This window comes from Rhinichthys klamathensis, unplaced genomic scaffold (genome assembly GCF_029890125.1).
Source record: "Rhinichthys klamathensis goyatoka isolate OS25496 unplaced genomic scaffold, OSU_Roscu_1.1 h1tg000109l_1, whole genome shotgun sequence".
Taxonomy (NCBI): Eukaryota; Metazoa; Chordata; class Actinopteri; order Cypriniformes; family Leuciscidae; genus Rhinichthys; species Rhinichthys klamathensis.
In genome coordinates, this window is record NW_026606647.1 from 4,896,593 (window position 1) to 4,902,950 (window position 6,358).

General features: G+C 35.8%; 1 long non-coding RNA gene across 1 annotated transcript; it reads left to right on the plus strand.

Annotated features, from left to right (window-relative positions):
- Positions 1 to 4,519: 4,519 nt before the first annotated feature.
- Positions 4,520 to 5,934, plus strand: LOC130087604 (uncharacterized). The gene is made up of 4 exons (XR_008807374.1): positions 4,520 to 4,563; positions 4,827 to 4,882; positions 5,087 to 5,162; positions 5,881 to 5,934. It is a non-coding gene; the product is annotated as an uncharacterized LOC130087604 (long non-coding RNA).
- Positions 5,935 to 6,358: the final 424 nt, after the last annotated feature.

Sequence of the window (6,358 nt, forward strand, 5' to 3'; positions counted from 1 at the left end):
GACACTATGTGAGTTCTGACTTGTTTTTCATCCCCCATTGTTCTCAGAAGTATATCAGTCTTCCTTCCATTCACATTCAGTTCAGACATCAAAGCTTCAGTACAGAAAGTATCTGAACTACCTGGATCGAGAAAGGCGTACGTTTTGACCAGATGTGTACCTTTCGTTGTCTTGACCTGTACAGGAACAATTGACAAAGTACAGTCATTCTCACAAAAATCTATGACTTCACTGTTGTCCTTTTCTGCACAAATTAATGCACTTGTAACAGACTGTCTATCACAGTTATCCATTCTATCTTCCTGAGGACGTGCAATTTCCTTTGGTTTCATATGCAGTATGGTTGGATGAGGCAAAGAACATTCACTGCAGCTAAGTCTTTCTTTGCATTGTTTACTCATGTGACCATGCTTGAAACAACCAAAACACAAGCCCTTGCTTCGCAAAAAGTCAATTTTCTCCTGATGTGTCTTGCTTCTCAAACTTCTACAAGATTCCAGGTTGTGTTGCAGTCCTTTACAAAGAAGACATGATTTTTTCTGGCTACTTGGATGTTTATTTTGTGATCTTTGAAATGAAAGTCTCTCGTCATCTTCAACCTTTCTGTCAATTGGTACGGCAATAGTCGTGAAGACCCTTTTTGTTACAGCCTTTTTGTAAGCACTTGCTTCTGCATGTAACTTATCTTGTCCTTTTGTTGTTGAACTATCCTTTATGTCTCCAAACACTGGATGAAGAGAAATCTTTGCTTGCTTGCTAATAAAATCAACTAAATCTTTGAACTTCACTCTAACATTTAGCTTCTCTTGCTTTTCACATGCCACAGATCGCCATTTTTCTCTTAACTTGTATTGAAGTTTCACCACAATGGCTCTCAGATTTGCTGCGTTATCCATCTCTTCCATGTAAGTTATATCTGACATTGCATTGCAGCATCCTGACAGAAACAATGAAAAGGAGTGAAGTGCTTCTCCATCTTCATGTTTGATAGAGGGCCAATGTAGAGCTTTGTTCATATATGCTACTGCAATCTGATACTCATTTCCAAAATGCTCTCTCAGAAGCTGCTTTGCCTTAAGATAGCCTTCAGCTGGGTTCATATGTAGACATCTACGAATCAATTCCTTCGGCTTTCCAGTTGTGTACTGTTCCATGAAGTACAAACGATCCTTATCATATTCAGTACGATCCTCAACACCATGTTCGAAGGCCCGAATGAACAGCTTATAATCAAGAGGATCTCCTTTGAAAATGGGTATATCAATTGAAGGAAGCATGGACATTTTTTGATGCTTCACTAAGCACTCAGTGATATTGGCTTGCCGCTCCATGGCATTACATAATGTATCAACTACGTCTCCCTCTCTACTTGAAGAAAGCTCTCTTGGGATGGTGTTATTAGTTGACTGTGGCCATAGAGGTTGAAACACATTATTAAGCAGACTTTCTTGTTTCAGTTCATCTTCATGATCTGTTATTCTACCTGACTCCAGATCTGTTTCGTTGTGACATACAGATGAAGATCGACTGCTTTCATATTGCTTAATAACTTTCATTTTTGCATCTGATGCTGCGAGGGCCACTTCTAACTCAAATTCCTCCTTTTTAGCCTTTAGTTCAGCTTCTTGTCGTTCAATAGCTTGTTTCTTCTTCAATGCAGCATGTTTAACAAGTAGTGCAGCTCTTTCTACTTCAGCAGATATACGTGCAGAAGAAGTTGTAGAAGTTGTAGATCTAACATCTGATCCATGTTTCTTATGCATCTTCCTTGAAGTCACTGACACAGAGGAAATGCTATCCTCAGGATTAACTTCTAGATCACACTGTATTGATTGCTCAGCATTTTCTGCAACCTGTTTCATCCACTTGTTGACTGCATTAATAAATCTTTCACATGAGGAGGCTCTTGGTTCAAACCATGTATGCTGGTCCTTTGCATAATCTTCATCAGACATACATTCCTCAATTGCATGATTCAACTGACAGAAATCTTTATGCAAATCTTTGTATTCAGTTTCTAATTTAGTTCGAACAGTGTCAAAATGTGCAGGATCATCCATTAATTGTTCAATTTCCTTAGATTTACTTGTGAGCTGAGCTAGTTTAGTTTTCCTTGATTGCACAAGTCTTTGCAACTTTTCTTCCTTTGCTTTCTCAGTCATTTTTAATGTTCTTTTAGTACGAGTACAATCCTCAGTTTTCTTCATAATATCATCATTTAAGCTCCAACATCAAATGAAGTCATTGTACTTATATTGTGTATTGAACTGTTCAGTCACGTTTCAATTTTTACCTCAGAAATCTTCCTGGATTAAATAGCGCCGTTAGATCGCATGTAGATAATCGCGCACCTGTGAGGTAATCCTTGCATCCTTTTCCAACGAAACTCCACCTGGCATATACTTCAAGATCCATTGTTCCTTAAAAACATCCATTGTGTCAAACACGTCCTTATCCATCTGGAGTTAGTTTTCTTTACTAATGTGAATGCGCATCGCAAGAATTCCAGTTAACTCGCTCCGTGTCCAATAAAAAACAATTCACATGCACCGTTTTCTTCATGTAAATTCTTCCTTTAATCCAAACTCGTTAGTAAATCAAACAAAGAAAAGAAAAGAAACAAAACATTATCTTAAATCCTAAATATCACGGATGCGGTAAAGAAAACTGTGCGACTCCAGTCTATTTCCTATAAAGGACGCACAACCGCCTCACTTACAGTCGCAATTCTTAAAGGGCCAGTGTACAATTTTACATATAACATATTTCAATGTAAATATAGAGAATATTTATCTAATTAGTACACACAAAGAAAGAAAGTTACAATCAAAACACAAATATTCAAATACTGAAATGCAACAAATAATATGCAATAATTGTCACTGAACAAAAGCAAAATTAGGCTCCTACACAATACATACAAACGTTCCTGACATCTTACGTGTAATTGATACACTTCTGTTGAATATTTACTTTATAGAAATGGTTTTGTGTCTTCGAAAAAGTCCGTTAGCATCTCAACCGTTTTCAGAAGAGCTAAGTTAAGTTTACGTTACAATTGAGCTCTTGTTTTACATAAGTTTGGGTTTTTAACCACATTTTTGTGTTGATAACAGTTTTTGATAGTTTTGTTTTGCTGGTAATGTAGTACCCTCACCGCCTGATGAGGGGAGATATATGTATAAATTAATACAGGACACGGAGCTGCTGCTGCTTCACTTATCAGAGTCTGTATTGTTTTTTATACAATGTAAAACAGTTCAATCACTCTTATGTCAATCAATGACAGTGCATCACTTCAAGAGTAGGCTAATCACAATATATAACAGAATTACATATACAGTACCGGAGTTTCTCTTTTACTACTGTGTCCACAGATTAAGCATAGGTACTATGAAATATTCACTGATAACATATATAACATTTTACACGTGAATAAATCCTAAAAATGTGTTCATGTTTGCCAGAATTATTCTTCCTGATACATTTTTAGTACAGACACTCATTTTCAAAGTCATTTGGCACTTACAACTTACTCAATGCATTATTTCACCAAGACATATCTTATCTGTGGACTTACTCTAATATTGCGCCTTCTCTCTGAGACCGCATGGTCTCCATCACTAGCATGAAATTTATAACTAGCACGCGTGACGCACACAGACGTGACTTGCAGCGAACTTTTACATGTTCGTAATAACAGTAAACTTAAACACTTTAAACAATGTAATTAACATTTCTTAAACTCTTACATGTCAAAAAAACATACTCTCATTGCTTTTATGTAATTCATACCTGATGAGGGGAGATATATATGTATAAATTAATACAGGACACGGAGCTGCTGCTGCTTCACTTATCAGAGTCTGTATTGTTTGAGCAGCGCGCGTGAGCCCCCTCCCTCAAGCAGGCGAACACTCCCAAAAGGTAAAAGCAATCAAATAATCGAACGATTGAGCAGGGAACATTAATCGTCAAAGAAATAATCACAAATAAAACATGTATTAGAAATACATTCTCTTGTCGTCACATCTTACATATCATATATTTATTTACTACTATTTATCTACTTATTTATTTACAATTACTTATCTACTTTTGTAACCACCACAGTAATTTGTCAATGGGTGATTGGAAGTAAGCAAATTTATTTAACCTGAAAGAATTCACTGTAACGTACTGTTAATGACGTCACTTACAAAGATTGATAATAAAAGTGATTTCAGGAGGGACAGAAAAAAAACCTCGACAACAAAGGGGGAATTATTGTTTAATCATGATAATAATTTCATATGCATTTATTGCACAATATATTACCTTAAGGTGTTTTATATATATTCTTTATCTTTTCTGCATTTCATCTCTGCTCTAGCTTGCTTCCTTGTAATAAACCCTTTGTTCTATTGTAAATTCTATGTAACATTGTTGGCTCTGTGACACATTGCATGTTATTTTCTAGAAGATCTGTCTAGAAAATTTCTAGAAAATTCTAGAAGATTTTCTAGAAGATCTGCTGATGGCACCCCCTGTCCAAGACAATCTCCACGGCTATGAACTCGACTAGTACCGGTAAGCAAAACCTCAAACATACTGTTCAATAGTTGTGGGTCTGTAGGATTTATGCTTTTGAATGAAGTCTCACACTTTAAATTCATTAACCCCAGTTTTTTTAAGTGACATTGTCCTTGAGAAGCCTGTAGGCTAAATAATCAGCTAAATAATAGGCGGCAAATATAATGTTATAATGGTCATAGTTATAATAATTCATTTAACTATTATGATAACAGGATATCATGGTCATTGGTGTATATATATATTTTCTCTAGGTGTGTTTTTAATTAAGTTGGCCAATGAGACAGACACCATACTGTCCAACTCAAAGGTATTTTTTATGTATTTTTTACTGATAAATACTGAAATTCTTTTTACTTTCAAATGCTGAATTCAGGGGGTCGACAACTTTAGGCACGCAAGTTATTTTTCACAGCCTTTAAAATGTTTGAATGTATATCCATCCACAATACAATATCAGGGGGTAAAGATATCATTAGAGTTTTTAAAGTTATGGCTATGCTCTTGTTACCAGATGAGATATAATCGTTTGGCCCTGTGATTCTTCAGGACAAGATCTTGATGCCATCCACACTCAGTACATGACGAAGGTGAGTTTCACAATAGCTGCCACTATCACAAATCAAGAGACAGAACACAACAGCAGGCCTTCATCCATATGAACTCACCCATACGTAGGGATAGGTTCCGAAACCCGGTATTAAACATTAAACGGGCCCTGGGGCCAAATTAAGGAAGACCGCAGTATCGATAAGCTCAGATGTTATCGATTCTGCTGACGGTACTGAAGAAATTACACACACTATGTATTATAGACATTGTCTTGCAAATTCTGTGAGGATTAGGAGGGGTGTTATAAACAGTCTTCATACAACGTGTTTTTCAGGCTGGTTGTTTGTAATTTTGTAAGAGTAGGGAGAGGCTGTACCTCAGTGAAGACTTATTTTACATTCGATAATTTAATTTCCGTACCTGATAAGTTAGATTTTCCTAAAAAAAACATCATGCACTGCTTATTTCAATTGTATTTTTCTTCTATTGAATTTATCCATGCTTGTAATTTGTTTATAATTTTCAATGCAGATTCACTCCTCTAAATAAATAATCTCTTGAAATTTGTTTTTATATTGCAATATATATAGCAGCAGATAAACAAAATATTTTATTTAAGGTTTTCAATATTGTGCAGCCCTAATATTGAGCATTTAACCTAAACCTAATTTTAAATTGAACCTGGAATGATAATTTGTGATACCAGATGAGATGTATGTATGATAGATTTTGAACTGTACTATGTTTGTATTGCAGGTTTTCTGCGATCCACAGCGGAAGGCATCAAGGCGTGAGATGTTGGCCTGGACTCACACAGACCTCTGCTTTTGCATGGATGGCTGATTACCATGTTCTGTATAGGTTTTATTACAGCAAAACTGAGCACCTGTGACAGTGGAATCTGTAGGTGTAAAGTAGTCAGACATCGGTACATTTAAAGTCACAGAGAGAAAGTTTTTTTTTATTTTTTTTATAATTAATTAGAAGTTTCAAACTTTTTTCTCTTTCACAAAAAACACTGCAGTTACAGCTTTTCAGATTCTTCATTGGAGGTGCACAAATACTTTTCTTTTTTTCAAATCACAAAGTAAGAAATGTATGCTCACATTTAAGGCGCGGTCACACAGGGGGTTTGAGCATATGTGACTGTGAATAAAAAGTGAAGTGTGACCACATGAGAATAGCCAAACAGTATAGATGACTCACAAAATTATACACCAAGAAATGTGCATAA